General features: G+C 43.5%; 1 pseudogene; it reads right to left on the bottom strand.

The window, feature by feature from the left end:
* Nucleotides 1-23,002: 23,002 nt before the first annotated feature.
* On the bottom strand, nucleotides 23,003-24,288 carry LOC102392238 (annotated as a pseudogene).
* Between the last annotated feature and the right edge of the window lie 331 nt (nucleotides 24,289-24,619).

Genomic DNA, 24,619 nt, shown 5'->3' with positions numbered 1-24,619 from the left:
AAATAAGGTATATTTGATTTTGCTCTCTCTCGCTATTTCACTTCATGGACTGCTTGAATTCTACTTAAAGACCTCTCAGAGACTGGAAGCGGAGAAGGCAATGGCACCCCACTCCAGTACTCTTGCCTGGAAAATCCCATGGACGGAGGAGCCTGGTAGGCTGCAGTTCATGGGGTCGCTAAGAGTCGGACACGACTGAGCCACTTCACTTTCACTTTTCACTTTCATGCATTGGAGAAGGAACTGGCAACCCACTCCAGTGTTCCTGCCTGGAGAATCCCAGGGACGGGGGAGCCTGGTTGGCTGCCTGTCTTTGGGGTCACACAGAGTCGGACACGACTGAAGTGACTTAGCAGCAGCAGCAGCAGCAGAGACTGGAAGACCCCAGGTTAACAATCCTTGTTCAATGACTCTCTAACCAGTCAATCACACATATCGCCAACTGAAGAAAGCAAAACTTCACTCAGTCTAGCCAGGTTCCAGTCGAAGCAGGAGTGAGTTCATGACAACTCTTCCTTTCCTGGCCCTCCTTTCTGGTCATGCCTCTGAAGCACTGCAATTTCTTGACCACATTCTCTTCCTGAAGTCTCTCCTCTCCTCTTTGGCAGCTACAGCCAAAGCCGCTTCCTGGCACCCTTAGCTCCTCTTTTTCTTTCTTTATCCAAAATCAAGATGAGTCTCACTCAGTCCCAGAATCAACGCTCATTTGTCCTTTGCTTTTTCTTCCCTTTCTTCCCCCTCCAGAGGTGGAGGAGGAAGAGGGAGGGTGTAGTAATTGATGAAAGCCTGCAAAGTCCAACTGTTAGAGTAACAGAAAACAGGCAGCTTTCAAGTCTCAAAGTTCTTCCCTCATCCTGTTAATCTCTGTCTCCCATTCTGCTTTACTTTCTTCATCTTGCTTATCCTTATCTAAGTCATCTGTATACTTATTTTATTGTTGTCTGTTTCTCACACTAAAACTTGACCTACAAAAGGACAGAGACTTGTCTGTTTCATTGTAGTGTCCCTAGTGCCCAGAACAACAGGGCTGAGTGTGGAGTAGATGCTCAAATAATACTTGTTAAAGGGATGAGCCAAGCTGGAATGGAATGGGAATGTAAGTAATTCCTGGATTTCAATTTTTCAGTCGTTTTTTCTACCACTGTATACGAGAAGAACAAAAATACCCTGGGTAAGTTTTGCAGAGGGTGACTTAAGGATTAGACAAGTCCAACAGAGAATCTAAGTTTTGGTTTGGTCACATCCATACATGACCACTGGAAAAACCATAGCTTTGACTAGACAGACCTTTGTTGGTAAAGTAATGTCTCTGCTTTTTAATATGCTGTCTAGGTTGGTCAGAGCTTTTCTTCCAAGAAGCAAGCATCTTTTAATTTCATGGCTTCAGTCACCATCTGCAGTGATTTTGGAGCCCCCAAAAATAAAGTCTGTCACTGTTTCCATTGTTTCCCTATTTGCCATGAAGTGATGGGACCAGATGCCATGATCTTAGTTCTCTGAATGTTGAATTTAAGCCAACTTTTTCACTTTCCTCTTTCACTGTCATCAAGAGGCTCTTTAGTTTTTCTTCACTTTTTGCCATTATGGTGGTGTCATCTATGTATCTGGAGAAGGCAATGGCACCCCACTCCAGTACTCTTGCCTGGAAAATCCCATGGATGGAGGAGCCTGGAAGGCTGCAGTCCACGGGGTCACTGAGGGTCAGACTCAACTGAGTGACTTCACTTTCACTTTTCACTTTCATGCATTGGAGAAGGAAATGGCAACCCACTCCAATGTTCTTGCCTGGAGAATCCCAGGGATGGGACATCCTGGTGGGCTGCCATCTATGTGGTCGCACAGAGTTGGACACGACTGAAGTGACTCAGCAGCAGCAGCAGCATCTGTGTATCTGAGGTTATTGATATTTCTCCCAGCAATCTTGATTCCAGCTTGTGCTTCATCCAGCCTGGAATTTCACATGATGTACTCTGCATGTAAGTTAAATAAGCAGGGTGACAGTATACAGCCTTGATGTACTCCTTTTCCTATTTGGAACCAGTCTGTTGTTCCATGTCCAGTTCTGTTGCTTACTGACCTGCATACAGATTTCTCAGGAGGCAGGTAAAGTGGTCTGGAATTTCCATATCTTGAAGAATTTTCCAGTTTGTTGTCATCCACACAGTCAAAGGCTTTGACATAGTCAATAAAGCAAAAGTAGATGTTTTTTTGAATTCTCTTGCTTTTTCAATGATCCAACAGATGTTGGCAATTTGATCTCTGGTTCCTCTGCCTTTTCTAAATCCAGCTTGAACATCTGGAAGTTCACAGTTCATGTATGGTTGAAGCCTGCCTTGGAGACTTTTGAGCATTACTTTCCTAGTGTGTGAGATGAGTACAATTGTACGGTAATTTGAACATTCTTTGGCATTGCCTTTCTTTAGGATCGGAATGAAAACTGACCTTTTCCAGTCCTGTGGCCACTGCTGAGCTTTCCAAATTTGCTGGCATATTGAGTGCAGCACTTTCACAGCATCATCTTTCAGGATTTGAAACAGCTCAACTGGAATTCCATCACCTCCACTAGCTTTGTTTGTAGTGATGCTTCCTAAGGCCCACTTGACTTCACATTCCAGGATGTCTGGCTCTAGGTCAGTGATCACACCATCGTGGTTATCTGGGTCATGAAGATCTTTTTTGTATAGCTCTTCTGTGTATTCTTGCCACCTCTTAATATCTTCTGCTTCTGTTAGGTCCATACCATTTCAATCCTTTATTGTGTTTATCTTTGCATGAAGTGTTCCCTTGGTGTCTCTAATTTTCTTGAAGAAATCTCTAGTCTTTCCCATTCTATTGGTTTCCTCTATTATTGCTAAATAAATTTAGGTTGGAATAAATTTTATACAAACACACAATCTCTTAACAGTGCAAATGAAAGTTGGTACTTTTATTGTTAATACTTTCATTCCTTTGTAAGTCGTCTTACTTCAGCATTATGCACAAGATGGGTAAGGACAGTTTATCATTTTACCTTTGTGCCTTTTGGCCTAGGCAAATCAAGGATATGTACTGAGATACTGAATTGCTGCTTGTGGGACTCTTGTAACCTCATGAGTAACGTGGCTAACAAAAGAATGCAAATGGGAAATACGTATTATTTTAATTTTCTAAGAAGGGAGAAAATAAATTCTGCAAGCTGCAGAGTGGGGAGCTAAGTCAGTTCCAAAGAGACAGGCAGCCTGGAGAAGCTGTAAGACACCCTGGTGCCAGTGGGTGGAGCCAGTGAGCAGTGCCCAACCAAGGACAAGTGGCAGATAGGTAACTTTATTTTCCTCTTCCTGCAGCACTCTACACTGACCCGCATACCACAATCATGCATGAGTCCTCTGCAAGATGTCTAAGGACCTCACTAACAGTATACTTTGGCAAGTGAAGAGATGTGGGCTAAGCACAAATTAGATGAGTTTGGAGCATTTAAAAAATTATTGACCATCCTCATATCCTAAGAAATTGTTAAGATTCACTATCCTATCCTTTCTACAACCAACCAATTTCTAGATTCACACTGAATCACATATAAGATTATTTTTTTAATCAAATGAGTTAATAACAATCAGAGGGTTGATTTAGGCAATTTTAGGCTACATTAGGAAATAAAAACGAAAATAAACAAATGGGACCTAATTAAACTTAAAAACTTTTGTACAGCAAAGGAAACCATAAACAGAACGAAAAGACAACCCACAGAATGGGAGAAAATACACGCAAATGATATAATCCACAAAAGATTAATTTCCAAAATAAACAAAGAGCTCATATAACTCAAATATCAAAAAATTCAAACAATCCAATCAAAAAATGGGCAGAAGATCTAACAGATATTTCTCCAAAGAAGATATACAGATGGCCAAGAGGCACATGGAAAAATGCTCAACACTGCTAATTATCAGAAAAATGCAAATCAAAACTACAAAGAGGTATCACCTCACTCCAGTCAGAATGGCCATCACCAAAAAGTCTACAAATAATAAATGCCGGAGACTGTGGAGAAAAGGGAACCTTCCTATACTATGTAATGTATAGTATTTACTATACTAATACTAATTACTAGTATTAGTAATTTACTAATTACTAGTAATTAGTAATTGCAATGGCACCCCACTCCAGTACTCTTGCCTGGAAAATCCCATGGGCGGAGGAGCCTGGTAGGCTGCAGTCCATGGGGTCGCTAAGAGTTGGACACGACTGAGCGACTTCACTTTCACTTTTCATTTTCATGCATTGGAGAAGGCAATGGCAACCCACTCCAGTGTTCTTGCCTGGAGAATCCTAGGGATGGGGCAGCCTGGTGGGCTGCCATCTTTGGGGTCACACAGAGTCGGACACGACTGAAGCGACTTAGCAGCAGCAGCAGCAGCAATTACTAATTACTAATGTAAATTAGTAATACTAATTTACATTTCTAGTAAATACTAACGTATAGTATTTACTAGGAATGTAAACTGGTTCAGCCACTATGGAGAACAGTATGATGGTTCATTAAAAAAAAAAAACAACTAAAAATAGAGTTACCATATGATCCTGCAATCCCACTCCCAGGCATATATTTGGAGAAAACTATAATTAGGCTACATTAAATGAAGAAGTATAATGTCTAGAATAAGAGAGATAAAGAGCTTATTCTTCTCTGAGTTAGTACACCTAGAAGGTCATACTCAGTTTGGAATATCACATTTATAAGTGGATAGACAAATAGGAAAACTGCCGGCAGAGTGACAAGGATGCTGATGACGTGGGATGTGTGTATGAAATCTGTACCAAAGGTCTGAGGCTGTTTCAACATAAGGAGGAGGAGCACGGGCGAAGGTATAAAGCATGTTGCTCGAATCTGGAGGGAGACCAGTGAAACACTGGATAGCGTGGCCAGCATGTGCAGTCACTGCTCCGGGACCGATAAGCCCAAGTTAAAGACCTGGAGTTAGGTTCAGCGGACAGAGGGACATTCAGATAGGGGAAGCTGTTCAAAGATGAAGAGATGTCATCAGGAGGGAGTGAGTTCTCATTCACCAGAAGTATTCAGGAAAGCAGCACAACTCAGGGATTTGGGAAGAAGTCTCAAGTATTAGAGGAGAGGTTGACAAGGGCAAGGTTCACCATATGCTCGTCTAGGGATGGCTGATGGTCCACTGCAAAACTTTTTACAAAATGCCTGGAAAGATACAGCCAACATGGTTCACAAACCTTTAATCTATTCAACATAAAGGACTACCATTTGTTCTATTTTTTACCTCTTATTTTGTAAGGTGAAATGCCATTCCTTGAATGAAATCATGGTAATGATAGGGCTATGTTTTTAAATATACCTTCCCCAGCAAAATTAAAAGTCTGGTAACCCTCTTTTGAAATCTCTAAACTGTCATGAAACATAATAAAAATTGAAATGAAAAAAAGGGTTATTTTTTTTAATTGCAACATTCATATGAAGTTTAGCTGATTTATTAGAATATATGCTTTTCAGGGGGGTGAATAAAAATATAGAAAAAATTATAAATAAGACATTTAAAAATATGAATGAATTTTAGTGAACTCTTAGGACTCATTGAGAAATCACACAATCCAGCCTAACTGCTCAAAGAGCCAAGAGTAGCAAAGGGCTGCTTATATTAGTGACCTTTGAAGATTCTTTCCAACCCTGAGATGCTAGTATGATTCTAGAAACAAAGTATTCTGCATCCTTAAGGGAATGAGATTCTCTTACACTTGATTCTATCCCCAAGGAGCCTAGAACGGCTTTAGTGCATGTCAGCCCCGGCCCTTGCCCATCTATTTTAGGCTCATCACGTCCTGGGTTTTCTTCACACTTTTACTGTGTAAGCCTGTACCTCTAAACATTCATAGTGCAGATTCTGCATGTTTTCTGATTTAATGAAAATGGAATCATAGAAAACCTGTCCTTTGTGTTGGTCTTCTTTGGCTCAACATTAAAAAAAAGAAATTGATCCCAACTACCTTATGTAGCTTTTATTTTGTAGCTGAATACAGCCAAAGTATAGTACAATTTATTAATTTCACTTTGATGGACACCGTTTCAGTTTTTTGTGTGTGTGCTATTTTTTGAATATGCTTCTCTGAACATTCTTGCCCATGTCCCCTCATGCAGAGTAAAGACGAATTGATGTAAAATGAGTATTTTATTTGAAATACAACTTTTGTGAAAATCAACTATTCTTGCTACACAATCACGGATTCAAGTTATTACTGCCTAGGAGGAACACATGATGAAAAAACTTACAATGTTTTAACAAAGTCAGAAACAAACATCCCAATGTATGAGGGACATTATTTGAAGTATGAAGAGGTCATTTATCAAATTTATTACTTTTCCCTGATTAATGTATCTGCCTGAATTGAGCCTCTTCAGTTCTGCTGGATTTTTTTTAACTTCATTTGGAAAAAACAATTACACATGTACGAAAATATATGAAACATAAATATGTAGCTTAATGAATTAGTGTAGAGTGACCATCTGAGTAATTACCATTCAGGTCAAGAAATAGAACATCTCTAGCACCCTAAAAGTCCCCACGAGTCCCTCCTGATCCCATGCCCCTACTTTCATGCTCTTCATTTCTTGTTTTTCTTCCCTTTTACCACATAAGCTTGCATCCCTCAACACTGCATCTTAGTTTTTTTCTTTTCTTTTTTTTTTTTTTATTTTTATTTTTTTACCATTTTTGACTTCTGTAAAAATGAAATCATAGGGAATTGTTATGGACTGAATGCTTGTGTCCTCCCAAGTTCCTGTGCTGAAACTCAACCCCACAGTAGTATGGTATTCAGAGGTGGGGCCTTTGGGAGGTAACTCAGAAGAGGTCATAAGGGTGGAGTCCTCAAGAGTGATATTGGGCCCTTCCCTGGTGGTCCTGCAGTCCCAATGCAGGGGGCCCAAGTCTGATCCCTGATCAGGGAACTAGATTCCACTATACTGCAACTGAAGATCCTATGTGTTGCAATTAAGACCTAGTGCAGCCAAATAAATAAATAAAAATATTATTTTTAAATCCCTAAAAAAAAAAAAAAAAAAGGAGTGACATTGGTGTCCTGGTAGAGTCAGGAGAGAGTTTGCTTCCACTCCACTCTGCTCTCTGCCCTGTGAGGAGACAATGAACAGCAGCCCAGAAGAGAGCTCTCACCAGAGCCCAACTGTAATGGCCCCTAACTTTGCACTTCAGCCTCCAGACCTGGGATAAGTAAATGTCTGTTGTTTTCATGACACCTGCCTGTGGTACTTTGTTAGAGCAGCCTGAAGGGACTAAGCCAGGACTCACTTTGTGTTTACCTTCCTTTGCCCAACATTAAGGAAAGAAACAAGATTTACTCTTATTGTTCGTAGCTGGTGTTCACTCACTTTTCTTGCTGTATGGAATGCAATAAAAATTCCGCTCTCAGTTTTCCTTTGGTCATTTTTTTTCTGGTCTTTTGTTATTATGAATAGTGCTGCTCTGGATATTCTTCTACATGTCTCTTGATGCTTATGCAGACCTTTTCTAGGAGTAAAACTGCTAGATCAAGATGACGTGCATCCTAAGCCATACTAGATGGTGCCAAGCTATTTCCCGATGTGAAAATACAAATGTATACTTCCTCCACCAAGGCATATGAGACCTCACTGTTCCATGTTCTTACCAACTTTTGACATTATCTACGCTCTAGTGGTGGTACACGGGTTTCTCATTGTGGGGGCTTCTCTTGTTGCAGAGCACGGGCTCTAGGCATGCAAGTTTAGTTGCCCTGCAGCTCGTGGAATCTTCCCAGAGTGGGGATCAAACCCATGTCCCCTACATTGGCAGGCAGATTCTCAACCATTGGACCACCATAGAAGTCTTGCCTTTCATTTTTAGATCTTCAGTCCCTTAGAGCTGATTTTTGTGTATGGTTTGAAGTAGAAATCAAGACCCTTTCCATTCTCCTTCCTTCTCTCTTGCCTTTCCTCTTTTTTCACTTAAGGATATTCAACTGTTACAGCACCATTTATTTAAAAAGACATCTTTCCCTATTACTCTATAATGGTTCTTTAGTTAAAAAGTGATCTTTTATGTATAAATCTGTGTCAGGGTTTTTCTTTAAATTTTATTGAAGTATAGCTGATTTATAATGTGTTAATGTCTGCTGAATAGCAAAGTGGTTCAGTTACATATATACGTTTTCATATTTTTCCATTATGGTTTGTCACAGGATACGGAACATAGTTCCCTGTGCAGCAGGACCTCGCTGCTTAGCCATTTAATGTATACTAGTTTGTATCTGCTAACACCAAACTCCCAATCCTTCCCTCCTTCCCCCATGGCAACCGCAGGTTTGTTCTCTATGCCTGTGAGTCTGTTTCTGTTTGTAGATAAGTTTATTTGTGCCATATTTTCGATTCCACATTATATAAGTGATATGGTACCTGTCTTTCCCTTTCTGACTTATTTTGCTTAGTATGATGATCACTAGGTCCATCCATGTTGCTGCAAGTAGCATTATTTCATTCTTGTTAAACGCTGAGTCATAGTCCATTGGATATATGTACCACATTTTCCTTATTCATTCCCCTGCTGATGGACATCTAGACTGTTTCCATGTCTTGGCTATTGTGAGAAGTGCTGGTATAAACACAGGGGCGCATGTATCTTTCTGAATTGTAATTTTGTCTGGGTATGTGCCCAGTAGTGGGATTGCTGAATCATATGGCAACTCTATTCTTGGTTTTCGAGGAACCTCCATACTTTATACTGTTTTCCATAATGGCTGCACCAACTCACATTTGTCTGTTTGGTATTTTGTGTGTGTGTGTGTGTGGAACTGTCTACTTGTCCTTCCTTGCACCCACATATGGCTGTCTCCAGCACAATAATTGGTCTTGACATACAATGGAGAAAGTTCTCTTGTCGTCTTCTTCAGCAGTGCCCTAGCTATTCCTTGCCATTTGCTTTTGTACTGAATCTTCAGTGATGAAGACACAGATCTATTTAGTCTGATTTCTTTCCTCCCTTTACCACTGTTTGCTCTTTTCACTCAAACCTATTTTATAGCAACATCTTGCTTATGTAATTCTTGTCTCCTCCTTTAGGTTCAGAAAATATGAATTACAAAAAAATTATCTTCTCATATTTCTTTTTCAGTAAAAAGCAGCATTTCTACTTATTTAATAGAGTGGGAAAAGAGATTACAGACAGACTCTCCTTTATGTCTTTATAGCTCATTTATAAATGAACTCAGTGGATCAAACTAACTTTATATTTCACGTGAAATTTAAACAAGATGACATAAAGCTGAGTGCCTGTGTTCTGTCACCATTATCCCACCTATGCCAGCCTCTTTGTTGGTCTCAGGCACCGCTTTCTTTCTTCCCAACCCCTCCTTGGTAATATTTGGCCTCATTTATGTGTAAAATCTATCTTACAGATGTTCTTTCCATTTTAACTGCTAAGCCCTTTAACATCTGCTCGCTCTAGTGTATTACTTGGACAAGACCTCGCCATGCATCATCAACCACCTGCTCTAGAGCTGCCACAGAAGAACTGGATTTGAAAAATTTAAGTAGAAAATAAACTGCTCAATGATTAATGAAAGTCTCATAGCATTTCAGGAAATGGATGTCAGAATCACCCAAATGCCTGCAACCAAAGTTTATGGCAAATGTGCTTGTGAACAGAAGTAACTAAACTCAATTTTTTATTAAAAGTCTTTTGATTTAAACTGCATTTGATGGCTGGTAATCAGAGACCTGATCTGAGTGGCTTCAGCAGATGAGGGGTATATTTTTTGACATAAAAACAGATGCAGAGGTAGGCAGCCCAAGGCTAGTATGGCAACTCGGTGCCGCCAGGAATATAGGCATCTCCTCCTTTTGCCTCCCTACCTGGGGTCACGGCTGCATTCCCAAGGATGCTCCCGATCCCAGATGGCTGCCAGAGGGTGACTGCTCTCTGTGTAGTTTAGCAAAGCCCGAATGAAGTGAACAGGTTACTGTAAGAGCCAGAATGAAGGGATTTTGCCTTTGAGAAGTGAGGAGAAGAGAGGAGTAAAGGCGATTTCCCCGAACAGGGCAGAATTTGGAAGTCAATGGAGATCACAAATGTTTGCTCACATTTGTATATAGATCTCTGGACTGGTGGCTCAGGTGGTAAAGAATCTGTCTGCAAAAGGAGACGTGGGTGTGATCCCTAAGTCGGGATGATACCCGGGAGGTGGGCCTGACAACATACTCCAGTATTCTTTCCATGGATTCCATGGCGGGCTATAGTCGATGGGGTTACAAAGAGTCAGACATGACTGAGAGACTAACACTTTCACTGGACTAACGAGAGGTCAAAACATTTAATGTGTGTTTTAAAACTGTTCCTCAGAGAAGCTGTGAACCAGCCATCTGCGAGAGTACCTACATCACTTGGCCTCATCACTAAGTAGCCAGTGCACACAGGCTCCCTCTTCTCAATTTCCTATCAGGCCCAGTTCTAGGCATTAGACTAAAATCTGTATCACTGATAAAACCCATAACTCTCCCAGTGATATTTCTATTTAAACACTCATCAAAGGCATCCAAAATTGATCACTGTAATTGTTTTATATTTTTTCCAATTTGGGATTAAAACAGTAATATCATTGCTTTATTTTATATTTATTTGATTATTGGCAAGCTTGGATCTTTTTCATGTTTATTGGTCATTTTTGTTTCTGTTGAGAATTTTTGCTCCTATCTTTTGCACATTCACAAATTGGAGTGTTAAGAGGTTTTATTTTTAACTTGCACAGTTTCCTTATACAGTCGGGTTATTAGCCCATTGTCTATATTTATTACAAACTAATCTTCCAATTGGGCTTCCCTGGTGGCTCAAGGGTAAAGAATCTGCCTGCCAATGCAGGAGATGCGGGTTTGATCCCTGGGTCGGGAAGATCCTCTGGAGAAGGAAATGGCAACCCACTCCAGTCTTCTTGCCTAGAAAATTTCATAGACAGAAACACCCGGCAGGCTACAGTCCATGGGGTCACAAGAGAGTCAGACAAACTTAGCAACTAAAACAACACAACAACAATCTTCTAATTCCCTGCTTCATTCCTCAGCTATATCTGCCCTATTATTCACTCCATCTATTATATTCTCTTTAAAATATCAGTTTTCACCTGGTTCTTTTCTGATTTTTTGTTTCGTATATCTATCACCCCTTATCACAGGCATTTCTTGTGTTCATTTAAAATTCTTGTTCCAGCAATGCTGCTTTGGATGGAGTCTGAAGCGCCTGTCTGCATGAGTTCAGATAACTTCGAAGACAGCAAAGGACAAGCCCCATGGTGGAGCCTGGGCACCACAGAACCACAGCTGATCTTTGCCACTGGCTGCTATGGCAACACCTGTGGTCAGAAAGGCATCTTTAAAAACTGAGAGAAACAGCATTTTGGGGAGGGCATCTCTTCACTACATTATGTTCTAAGCAGTGGCTCTGGGGTGGAGGCAGAGGAGGAGTGGAGTGAATCCTTCAAGACTGCCCTGACCTGTGGCTCCTTTCCTTCAACACCTTCCTCTGCAAGGCTTTGGGGCCTGCATCCATGTCACACAGACAGATGAAACCTGAAGGGTCGGTCAGTGATTTCTCCCAGTCACTCAGAGGAGAGGAGGGGCAGGTTAAAAGGCTTTCCCCCAACTTCTCACTGTGGCCTCAGGCCACCCTCTGGCTGCAGCCACACCAGTTTTCCCACAAAACCAGGCAACCTTGAGAATTCTCAGGGGCAGCTCACATTTTTTATCTCTAGTTTTACCACTAGTTTCTAGAATCAATGTTTCTTCTTGGTTACTTGGAGAGTTACTCCAGGGTGGACTCTGGAGAATGGAACCAGCAACCTGAGTGGTTGGCCATCATATGGGTTTCCTAGGGCTGCTGTAACAAGGACCATAAACACGGTGACTTAAGACAACAGGAATATATTCTCCCACAGTTCTAGAGGCGGGAAATCCAGAACCAAGCTGTTGGCAGGATTGGTCCCTGCTGAAAGATCTGAGTGAGAACCCATTCACTGTCTCTTTCCTAGCTTCTGGTGACTCTGGGCCATTCTTGGCACGCACTGGCTTGTAGTTGCATCATTTCAATCTTTACACAGCCATAGTCTTTATATGGCCTTTTCCCCTGGGTTCGGGTCCTCTCTTCCTCCTACAAGGACACTGATCACTGGATTTAGGGGCCACATGGATAATCCAGGAAGAGCCCATCTAGAGATCCTTAATCATTATATCTGCAAAGACCCTTTACCCAAGGACCTCCTGTATAGTACAGAGAATTACAGTATTTTATAATAACCTACAAGGGAAAGGAATCTGAAATAAATAAATCTATCTATCTATATATATAGAAACAATCACTTTGCTGTATCTGAAATTAACACAGTATTGCAAATCAACTATGTGTGCATGTGTGCTAAGTCGTTTCAGTTGTGTCCAACTCTTTGTGACCCCATGGACTGTAGCCCAGCAGGCTCCTCTGTCCATGGGATTCTCCAAGCAAGAATACTGGAGTGGATTGCCATGTCCCACTCCAGGGTATCTTCCCAACCCAGGGATCAAAGCTGCATCTCTTACATGTCCTGTGTATACTTCAATAATTTTTTTTTTTCATTTTTAAAAAGCCCCCTTTCCCAAATAAGGTCACATTCACTGATGTCCAGGCATCATTCAGGCCACTATGGCCATCGTGGCAGGAGACACAACCTCCAAGGACAACTGGTTCAGCTACATCTATTTTTAGGAATGCATCAAAGCAGGGCATTGGTGCTATTCTGGTATCACCTGTCCCTCTTATGAAACATGCCTTATTTAGCCCAGAGGTCAAGTTCTTCCAGGATCCACCAAAAGGTCCCTCTTTCTTTCTCAAGTCTTTGGGAGGTCAGAAGGATTCTTGTTAAGGAGACACTTCTCGGTCGGGCTTGGAGGAAAGCCACGCCTGTGTCCCAGGCCCTTTGAACTTCTCCAGTCTCTGACAATCTTAATAGAAACTTAACAGACATGCCTGGAGAGGCCAGACTCTAAAAATCTATAAGCCATTAACCATAGCTATATTAAACGAATAAGAATCCATTCCCACTCATGCCTTCAAAGCATGCCAGGCTCTAGAAGGGGCGAGAAGAGCGATAGTCTGCAGCCAGGCCCATCGTCTGTGGAGGGGCTGGTGGGGAATAGCCTGCGGGTCACTCTTCACAAACTGTCCAACCCTCAGAAGACTTCACCTGAGGAGACTTCACCTCAGGTGAGCTTCACCTGAGGAGACTTTGAGCAGGAGTGGAGAAGGCCATTCCTTCACCTGGAGGCAGAACGGAGGGCCAGGAAGGACTGAACAGGGAATCAGCAATGGCCAAGCTCCTGAAATCAGTGGGCTTTGAAAACCCTGAGTTTTGCTTTCCTAAATGACTCCTGGTTGCATGATGCCTATTGATGTTCCTGAGCTTCCGCGGCTGGTAACTGATGAGCCTTTTATCGCACTCCATGACTGAAGGGCACGCAACTGTGAGAGCAGCTCATTTCATTTTTTTCGATTTATACAAAAGATGTTGTGGCCCAAGCCCTCTAGGCACCCATCTCAATACATAAATATGCCAATTAAGCTAAATGGAAATCCTGCAGGTTAAAAGTGCCTCATAAAAGGAGGAGGCTTTTTCCAGAGCCAGAAAGTTGATCCATAGAGGAAATACCAGATCAACAAAAGTGGGTTTGTGCCAAACCCTGAAGATTAAAAAAAATAAAAAGAATTCTGCAATGCAAAAATGGAGAAAAATCATTTTCCCCCCTCAAAGCCAATTGAGGGGGGAAATATCTTGAAGGTACCTTGAAGCTGTGAATTCAAGATTCTAAGCAACTGTTATTACTGAGTTTTTATTTATTGCATTTTCCTGGAGAGGGCTGGTAGTGTCGGGGGACAGGGGAGGGGGAGGAGACCAGTGCTAGAACCAAACAGATACCAAGAATGTCTTGGGTATCCCTCCAAAATGTCATAGTGATGGGTGTGGGCAAACCAGGGTCAGATATGTTGATGGTTTTGTTACCCTAAGAGTGGCTCATTGAACCGATGCCCAGCAATACAAACAGCAGCACCAACAGGGAGCTTGTGGTTTATTTTTTTGGGCCATGCTGTGCGGTACGTGGAATCTTAGTTCCCAGACCAAGGATCAAACACATGCCCTCTGCACTGTAAGCACATCATAAATTAACCACTGGACCACCTGGAAAGTCCCTGGGAAATTTGCTAAAAGTAGAGACTCTAGGACCCCACCCAGATTAATTTGGGCAGAAAGGATTTTTTTTTTTTTTTACCTAATGCTCTTAGTAAAGATAAGCAGGGTTAAAAATCCTGTGTAATCCTTGCAAGTTTTCTCCCACCAGTAGTACCAAAAAGGCACATAATGCCACAGACTAAACAATGTCAATATCATCCACATTTAATCAAACCACAAGCATCTTCACTCACTCAGTTGCTCTCTCAGCCCCCAGTAAATACTCAGTGAGTATTTATCAATCTTACATTTGACAAAACCCACTGCGGTTGGATTGCTGCCTCCTCTGATTTCTTTTCCTGCCACACTTCATAAAGAGTCCTCAGTACTACTTGTATTTTCTTAAGACCTTGCTCTGTTTCTCTGTCATCTGTCTGTCTCCCCTACTGCTTCACAGAAACAAGTCTTGAAAACCCCCTGCATCTCTTTGCCAAATACAAGACAGTGATTCTTGAATGTCCATTAGGAGGCAGGACTCTGAGAAAACACCTTCTATTTTTGACTTCCATGACAGTGCCTTTTATTGCTCTCTTATCCCCAAGACTTCTCTCTCCCTCAGCTGCCCGCCTTTCCTCTGTTTATCTACTCCAGGACACAGATTTTTCAGTTTTCCACTGCAGACTGATAACAGCTACGAATTCTGAGCCGATGTGATATGGGGCAGGTACCCTGTTGGACATTCAATTGACATTCTTACTTAAACCCACAATGTAACGTTAAGTACTCATTCCCTTCTTAAAGTTAAGAAACTCAAGAATCAAAGGAGTTCAATCACAAGGTCTCAGAGCTGGCGGATAGGGAGTCACCTGCATCTAAAATATGGCCATCAGGAGTCTGTCATCCTCTGAAGGAATCCGGAATAATGGGTGTGGGAAGGGCTGACTGAGACTTTAGGAGACCAGGAGTCCTGTATGGACGGAGTGCTGAGCAGAGAAGGCTGCAGGGCACCCATGCCCACAGGTGGAGCCCACGAGGAGTCACTATTGGAGCTGCCAAGCTGATGAATAAACCTGAGAAGAGGGGTGGCTCCACAGATGCTTACACCGAGACTGAGAAAAGGGAGAGTCAGTAGCACCAACTGGGAAGAAACTCGGGTCCAGAGACAAAGTCCTAACTGCATTGTCTATAAGCTCTGTGGTCCAAATTGCCAGTTTTCAAGTAGGTGTTATCACTTTGGTTCATTCAGTCCAGTGGGCAATACTATGGGTCTTTTCCACACCCTGTGCTGTCTACAGACAAAATAGGTAGAATCACGTTGACGTAAGGGCCCAGACTTTGGTTATTAGAGATACATGGATGTCAAGCTGGACTCTATCCATGCTTGCTATGTGGCTTTGTGCAAGTACCATCTCCCTCTGAGCCTGTTTTCTCATCTGTAAATGGGGATAATAATGATGCCTACTCACTCTACTGATACACTGTCCAAAGAGATCATGCAAGCAGAGCTCTCAGGACAACAGAAAGCCTCCCTAAAATGACTGAGAGGTTGGAGGCTGCGGAGGGAGAGGAGGCTGATCAGGGGTAGGGGAGGAAGAGAACACACCTTGAACTGGGTAACTGAAGCATTTGACCGTAGTCTTCTCAAGGGATTTTCCTGGAGAAGCATTTGTTGGGAAAACGTGTGAGGTAACAGATTCTATCTTTACAGCACAGAAAGGCAAGATGAAGAAAATGAATGGAGACTGTGGGGAAGCAGATTTCAGCTCATTATAAGTAATAGCTTTCTAACAATAAACACTGTCAAACAATTCTTGACAACGAAGGACTGAGTTTCCCAACACTGGGATTCAACAAGCCAAGAAGGGTAGCTGTGAAAAGGCCTTCAGGGCAATGAGTGACTGAACTGAAGTTGTTTCAGTCCTGCCCATCTTCCTAGCCATTCTGTCTGAGAGACCCTCAAGGTTCAGGTATCTTCCTCCTCCTCCTCTTTACTTTCATTCACTCCTACCTCCCACTCCGCCACTTCTCTCTGAGGTCTCGCTTCTGAACTCCAGACAGGTGTCTCCTGTTACTAGCCTGCACTTGGACGGCACCAATTCCCCAAGTCCCAAGCGGAACTGGTCCTTCTCGATCAGAGAGCAAGGGCTCAAAGGCATTTCACAGGCCTGTCACTTTCAAAGGACTTCCCTGCTGGGCTGCGAGGGAGCAGCGAGAGGCGGCACCGGCAGTAGAGGGAGATGTCAGCTAAGAAAAGACTCTCAGAGGCCCTGTCAGTAGGATTTTCAAGCCTTTTTTTTTTTTTTTTTTCTAAACTCAAAAAAAGCTTTTAAAATTGGCTAGTTTTTGAACTCTGAAAAAAATGAATGTTGTTTTATAACTTCTGACATGGTATTTTCTATAGGTGGGAGGGTTCTTTCTGCTAGTTTGCCTTATGCGAGTGAAGCGATAGTTGTGTCTGGTTCTTAATGCAAACAAGCCTCACCATGGCACACGCTTATTTAGGACTACCTTCCCCCTGCCACCCACGGCATAGAGATGCTACCCCACGAAGTCCAAGCCAGTGTGCCTAGTCCAAGCAAGACCCACGCCACAAGCCAGAGCTCCAGGTCTGGCAAGATGCTCACTTTGGTCACGAGTGTCCCTGCCTCTCACTGTCACAAGCAGCGCCTCAGAGAGCAATCCAGTCCAGCGTGTGTGTGTGTGTGTGGGTGTGTGTGTGTGTGTATGTGGGTGGTCAGCCTGGCTCTTGGCGCTGCATTTCCCCATCCTTGTATTTCTCTGTTATTCGACACAACTGTAGTTTCTACTACTATATCATATACAATTTATCCTTGGAAACCCACTTAAATTCTTTTGTAAAAAGCCAGGGTGGATGGACAGATAAGTGGATGGAGGAGTAGACAGATGAACAGGCAGGAAGACAGGCACTCTGTAACAGCCACCTGGGCTAAGGGCTACTGATAAATCCCTACTGTCTCCACGGATTCAGTCACAGTTCCCCTCTCTTCTCTTCTCCCTCTAATTCACCTTCTCTTTGCTCTCAGTCTCCTCTCATGCTCTCTGTGTCCCATCCCCACCACTCTCCTCACCTCTGAGCCAGGATAGGGTCTGGGGTAACAAAGATTCAGCACTATTCGAACTTCCCAGGAGAAAAGCCCCCTCAAGTGTGTTCCAGAAATGCCAGGCCAGTGTTCACCTTCTTGGCAGCATTCCCCTTCTTGTCCCATTCTCTTGTCCACCCTGGTCTTCATTTTGGAGTGCTCACCCTCTACCTTGCATCTGGCCCATTTTCACCTGAGGCTTTTGGGGACACCTGTAGTTAGACAGATGAGTTACGGAGGAAGGGGAATCTTGAAAACAGAACTGTTGGAGAAGAAAGAATTCTGAATGCTGGCTCCTGGTGAGAAGGATGCCCTGCTGGGAACTCCCACAGTCCTCGAATAAAGTAACGATGCCTCAGACACAGGCGTGTACTCAGACTCATCACACCTTAGGGATGCCCTCAACCCTCACACCTTCCCATACATTGACCGCTCACCCCCAGGGTCAGGGGATAATCAGTCTTTTCAACAGTTCAGCTCCCATCAGGACCATGGCTTCACACAAGGGGAGTTCATGGGAAACAAAGCCCACTGAATGTGTTCAGCAGTGGAGCCTCATCATGCTCTAAGAAAGAGACTTTTCATTTCGTAAACATGTATTGAGCACCTACTGTATGCAAGGGAATCCGGTAGACCAATGGAGAGAGGGTAGGGTATAGAAACATAAAAATGTGTTCAACTCAGCTCTCCAGGACTCTGGGGGAAAGGACCACAAAGGAAATATTTACTCACGATTGGCCCATCAAAGTGACCAGATGTGGCAAATCATGCTTTTGCTCAGCATTCATCAAGCTGAATTCTCTCACAATTTATATGGACAGAGTGTGCATTTCAGCCTCTGAGACATCGGTAATTATGAGCACCAACTTCTAGGACATGCAGTTATCATCAGTTAAGTCCATTTCTGAGTCATCGACAGCTAGGAAAATGCTGATTCCCAAACCACTGGGAGAGAGAACAGGTTGGTAAAGACTTTACGGGGAACAGGGACAGAAGCAGAAAGCTGAGAGTATCAGTGGAGATGAGATTCAGGCAAATGCTTCCAAGAATGGGTTTGTAAGAGAAGCTAGACTGGGAAGCCTAAAATCTACTACTATTTTCTTTTGGGTTCCTCTGTAGTTGTGTTATTTTAATACAAAGTTATGTATTATGAGGGCTTCCCCAGGTGGTGTCAGTGGTAAAGAATCCACCTGCAAATGCAAGAGACACGTGTTCGATCCCTGAGTCCAGAAGGTCCCCTGGAAAAGGGAATAGCTACCCATTCCAGTATTCTTGCTTGGAAAATTCAAAGGACAGAGGAGCCTGCTGGGCTACATGCCATAGGGTCACAGGGTCAGGCATGACTGAGTGACTGAGCACACATGTATTATGTATGCGACAAATAAAAGAACAAGCAATCTACTTCGGCCGAACAGTTGTCTAATAGCCCTCCATTCTGACACTTTGTTATACGAGCTCAGTTTGGCTTGACCCTCCTCCCATGATGCCTATCTTAAGTTGGCAGTGTTTTCATCTCAGCCTCTCTGGGTTTTGGTGCTGGTAATGCTCATTCTTTTGTGCTTAGCTCTGTGGTCTGCTTTTGAGATTCCCTTTTGTAAGAACCTGGCTATTTCCTCCCCTTTTCTGAGCTCAGGAGGAAAATACTTCAGTTTTTTTCTCCCCTTAGAGCCTCCATCACTCTCTAACATACATGATAACAGTGTACATAAAAGTGTTTTATCCCCAGTAAAGCGATGGACAACGTCAATAGATGTGATTCGAAGTAGTTGCTCTACATGTCTCAGGTTGATTTTCAATCACAATTCCTGCTACCAGATTAAATCTGAGATAAACTGCCCTCCTTGCTTCTGTGGTGACAGAGCCATCCAGGCACAATGCTATTGTGACAGCTGGGAATCATCTGAAAATGAGCTTCGCTTGGAATGTCAGATGGTAATGCAAAAAACACTGGGTCCTGTTTTTGTTTTTTAATATTAGGATTGATTCACATTCAAGAGGCACACACCCCCTGCCTGGAGAGGGGCTCAGATATGCAGCTGGTGGTGGGACATCAAATCGGAAGCACGGGGACCTGGTCACACAATAAACCCTAATGGAGGCATCGCAGGGATGGCCAGCCAAGAGGGAGGCGTTTGCGGTACCAGGCCAGTCTTGACGGGGAACAGCTGGTGATCGTCATAGCTGACTGACTTCAGAGGGAGCTGGCCAAGGACCCCCTTGGGTGTGCTGGCAGGAGGGCGAAGCCTTCACAGAAGTGCTGGAAGGGATCGGTGATGGCAAGGTTCCACGACAGTCCTGGGAACTTGGATGAGATTCTTAGGCACAAATGTCACATTTCCTATCTTTGTTCTCTCAGGCACCTTCCACCTCCTCATGGGTCCACCCCATTCAACGGATGCTCCCAGACACAGGAGATCTCAATTTAGACTCTGTTTATTATGCCTACTACTTCATACAAAACTGCTTTCCTAAAAAATGTTTATCACAAATTTCATGGCTGTTTTGTAGTTGTGAGGCTGCAAAAATCCACTTTTCTCCCTGTGGCCATACTTCTGGCTTTGTAGAGGAAATGGCAACCCACTCCAGTATTCTTGCCTGGAGAATCCCATGGATGGAGGAGCCTGGGGGGCTACAGTCCACGGGGTTGCAAAGAGTCGGACACGACTGAGCGACTTCACTCACTCACTCACTCAATCCTATTTTGGCTAAAGTACCACTTGTGCCAAAAGGTGAGGGAAGGAAGAATGGGTGCTCCTGGCTCCCTGTCTACAGGATCAAGTCCAAAGTCACCACGGCACACATTTGGGGAGGAGCCACTGAACACTTGCAGAGAGCAATTAACCTCTTCATTGTCTAATTTCTCCCCCATCCTTGTAGATGAGCTCACGTATTCAACCAGCTTTTGTAGAACAGGATGACTTAAAATGGCACCTCTCTTCTCCATAGACAGAATTCACATTTGAGCAAGGCCCTACACCTCAACGGCCAGGGCGTGGGGTTAAGTGCAGTTGCACAGGTTCCTGTGCTGAGTGTTTGTGGTTTAATGCTCTGGAATCGCTGTCCTGAGATCTTTATTTTTATCTTTGAATCTGTGTTTTGTTAGTGCAGTGTGCTGGGACTTGAGTGCACGCACTTGAGGCTGGCTGCTTCAGTTCACTGGGACAGGATTCTGCCTTCCCTCTGCCTCTCTAGGATACAGCCACGGAGCCCCAGGTTCTGTCGGGCCTCCTCCTCCTTGCCCCTGCCCCTAGGACTACAGTAGCAACAGGTGGGGGTGGCCTGAGTTCTGTTACACTCTGTACCCATGGGGGGTCCTGGCAAGCCACAGGCAGAACTGGAATCAGGCATGTGTCCAGCTGTTTCTTGGGTGGGGAAGAGCAATGCTACTTCCTGCCCAGGGACTGAGGTCAGCGGCAAATCCAAGGGGTCCTCTCACCCATTCTCCACCTCGGCACTGGGAAGCTGCAGTCTTGGGAGTCACCTGTCCACCACGGTTTGGAACAAGAGGCTCATGAAAGGGGAGACTGACTCATTTACCCAGCCTGGGTCTCTGCATCTTCTTTTTGCACTGGGTGGTACAAATTATGTAGCCTGCTCTGACTGTGGCTCTCTGATGTGTTTCTTTAAATGTAGTGGAAATGTCAAATCATAATAAAATGGGACATTAATATTACTTCCAAGGGTGCTGAGTGCAAGACACTAACAATTTAATAAGTTTGGGCTTCTGCACTGACCTGTGTTAATGTGTGATTTCATGCTATTTTGCATGGCAAGGGAAGTTCCCCAGAATTTATTTGATTGCTAGATCAATGTGAAAATGCATTATCTGTCTGCCTTGAGCATGGCCAACTGTTGACCTCTCCAATTAAGTATACTTGAGAATGAAAATTCAGTTACAATGAACAAACGTTTCTTGAACACTTTCTATGAGCCAGGCCCTATGCCAGGCCCTGTGGGGAATATGCAGATTTGTGAGATCTGTTCCTATCTTTGGAGTGCTTGCAAGCAAGTGGGAAGAGGGAAAGATGTGGATGACTACGGTGCAATACACCATCTTACCTTGTAAGTGCACAGGGAACGGGATTAGTAGAGCAGCTGGGCTATTTCTAGGCAGCCTCTCATAAGCAGATGACAGTGGTTCCTTGCTGCATGTCCATTATCCTTCTTGGGAAACAGAACCCTATTTTTTTTTTTTTTTTCAGAGTCTATCTCTTGGGAAAGATGAGTCTATCTCCAGCTCAGTGATAAATCCTAACCAGCTCAGCTCCTCTGCAGTGAGCCCATATCTCTTGGCAGTGACTGGGTTAGAGTTGAGCATGTGACTCAGGTCTGGCCACTGAAACAGGAAGACAAGTCTGTGGGCTGCTTCTGGAAAGGTTTTCTTGCAGTGCAGAGAGCTTTGTGGTTCTGCATGGACTCTGGAGTGGATTGAACTCTGGAGTAGACTGCCTGGTTGATGATCCTGGCACTACCACTCACTAGCTGTGTCATTTGGAAAGTTACTTAACCTTTCTGCCTCCATTTCCTCATCCGTTCAACAGGGTTAATAATAATATATACCTAACAGGAGCGTGGAGAAGGCAATGGCACCCCACTCCAGTACTCTTGCCTGGAAAATCCCATGGACGGAGGAGCCTTGTGGGCTGCAGTCCATGGAGTCGAGAAGAGTCGGACACGACTGAGTGACTTCACTTTCACTTTTCACTTTCATGCATTGGAGAAGGAAATGGCAACCCACTCCAGTGTTCTTGCCTGGAGAATCCCAGGGATGGGGGAGCCTGGTGGGCTGCCATCTATGGGGTCGCACAGAGTCGGATATGACTGAAGTGACTTAGCAGCAGCAACAGGAGTGTTGTTGAGGATCAAAATTAATGTTTGTAAAGTGCCTAGAACATAGTAAGTGCTACATAAATGTTAACTACCTTTATCACCAAGAGGAGACACGAGAGGTGACAGCCTCTTCTTAAGACTCCAGACACTGGTGTATGTAGATGTGGCTCCTGTTACTTCCACAGTCACTTTGTGCATCTAAGTGGAGTCTGACCTATGAAGGGGGATGGCAGAGCCAAAGGAGGGAAGAACCTCAGTCCCTGAGGAAATCTTCAAGCTACTCAGTCACCAATCCTGGAGACCACTCTACCTCAGGACTTCTTGTTCTGTGATATGATGAAGTTACTGGTTATCTTCAGTCAGGGTCTTGTGTTACTGGCAGTGAAATGCACAATTTAACCTCTACACCAACTGCTGGTATACATCCTGGAGCTCCTTAGCCTGTGCAACATCCAAGTCCCACAGCTGTCTGGCTAGATGTGGGCTACCTCAGAGCAGCTCCTGACATCAGCCCCTGACCAACTTGCTGACTCGCAAGGGCTTTGGACTTGTCTCTTTTTTTATGTTCCAAATGTGATGGGTTTATGATGCAAAACCAAAGATTCAACTACTGCACAGGGACCAGTATGTTACCAGGTCATGAAAAAGTGGTGTGGGACATGCAGGAGGTGATGGACAACCGGAGGGTTGGGTCATCTCCTTTGTAACATGACACTGCATTGTCGCTGAGGAACACATTGAAAATAACACTGCAGAACTGAACTGAAATGAGACACGAACATGACAACTTCCAGGCATGCCTTCAAGCACCTCCCTGAAGATGGGCTTGGTGTCTAGGCTTCAGAGTGGGGAAGATTACAAATCTATGGAAGAATAAAAAGTTCACCCTTTTGAAATTTCACAGAAGAATTTAAAAGCCAGAACACACTGTGTTCATTTCTCTTCACCTTCAGGGACAAAAATGATGCTTTATTCATAACTCCATTAAGCTTCAAGTTCAAATCTCAGCCCGATCTTGTGCCCTCCTGCACTGAAGTTCTTTCCATTGACGAGAGCTGACAGAGTCAGTTTCACTCCTGGTTGAAGGGTCTGAGTATAGCCCAGTCCAATCAGGCTGGCATTATTTACTTTAGCAGAGAGAGAAGTTCTACAGTCCAACTTGTACTCAGCAGAAATGCTGATACAGGTGTTCCTGCCAGCTATCTACACAAGGTTTATTGATGTTCTGATCTTCTCATTCACCTTCTGGTAGACCAACCCTCCAAATTCAGTGCCATAGTTCATGTAAGGGTGCAGCTAGAAGTCTGAAGCCTTGTAACCCAGAGTGAAATTACTCTGTGACAGTTTGGATTTGGCTGTGTCAAAACTCATGTGATAGCCAGCAAGCCAACCTTCAAAGATCAACACAGCTCAGTCATAGATAACTCGTCCAGAAATATCTATACCAACATTATTGCCAAGATGGAAACAAGCCCATTTATAGGAGGCCTTCAATTTCCTGCTCTTCTTTCCTATGTTTGATACAAGCAACGTTTTTTCCAACTTGTACTCCAAAGAGATTTCTGTCCCAAGAGTACTGTCTGTGTTTCACTCTTGGGTGAAGGTCAGTCCACAATTACAGATCTTGTATTTGGTCTCTAGGTTGCCTGATGCTTTCCCTGAATCAGTGCAAGTAAACAAGGCCAGAAGCAGGAAATTCCACTCCACTACATGACCTGATTCTCTGATCTTTTTCGGTCATGCCAAATCCATATCCTCTGTTGAAGGCATTGTTGGTAGTCTTTAATGGGTCATAGTAAGTTGGTGTGTTATACATATATCCTACTGAAGGGCCTGGACACTCCACCAGGGCACTGCTGAAGGTCTTCTTCAGACCACTGATCTGACCTTGTCTTAATTATAATGGGATGGCTTCATGAAGGATTGAGGTTTCCAAGGTTTCCCTAAATTCATTTTCTCTTGATATTCAGGGGAGACATGCTCTGAGGTCACTTTCAAACTTGCAAATACTATGGTAATGTAATTTCCCCATAAAACACAGTAAATTGGTGCTTACTAAGTAATTCCCTTTGATTCTTAAGAATTCCATAGATACATGACTGAGATAAGAAAAAGTTCTTAAATTCCTCCATTAAAATAAGCTCTACCCTACACCATTTGTTTAGTGACACTAAGAGCTTACATTTCTAAAAATAAGGTGAAAGTGTTGAAAGTGCTAGTTGCTCAGTAGTGTCCAACCCTTTGCAACCCAATGGACTATAGCCCACCAGGCTCCTCTGTCCATGAGATTTCCCAAGCAAGAATACTGGAGTGAGCTGCCAGGGGATCTTCCCAACTCAGGGATCGAAGCTGGGTCCCCTGCATTACAAGCAGATTCTTTACTATCTGAGCCACCAGGGGAGTCCCAAAATAAGGTGAAGACAATGACAATTTTTAAGCAATACCTCAGGAGAGTTACTGATTACATGGAG

Source organism: Bubalus bubalis, chromosome 3 (genome assembly GCF_019923935.1).
Source record: "Bubalus bubalis isolate 160015118507 breed Murrah chromosome 3, NDDB_SH_1, whole genome shotgun sequence".
In the NCBI taxonomy this organism is placed as follows: domain Eukaryota; kingdom Metazoa; phylum Chordata; class Mammalia; order Artiodactyla; family Bovidae; genus Bubalus; species Bubalus bubalis.
This window is presented reverse-complemented; position numbering and strand designations above follow the sequence as displayed.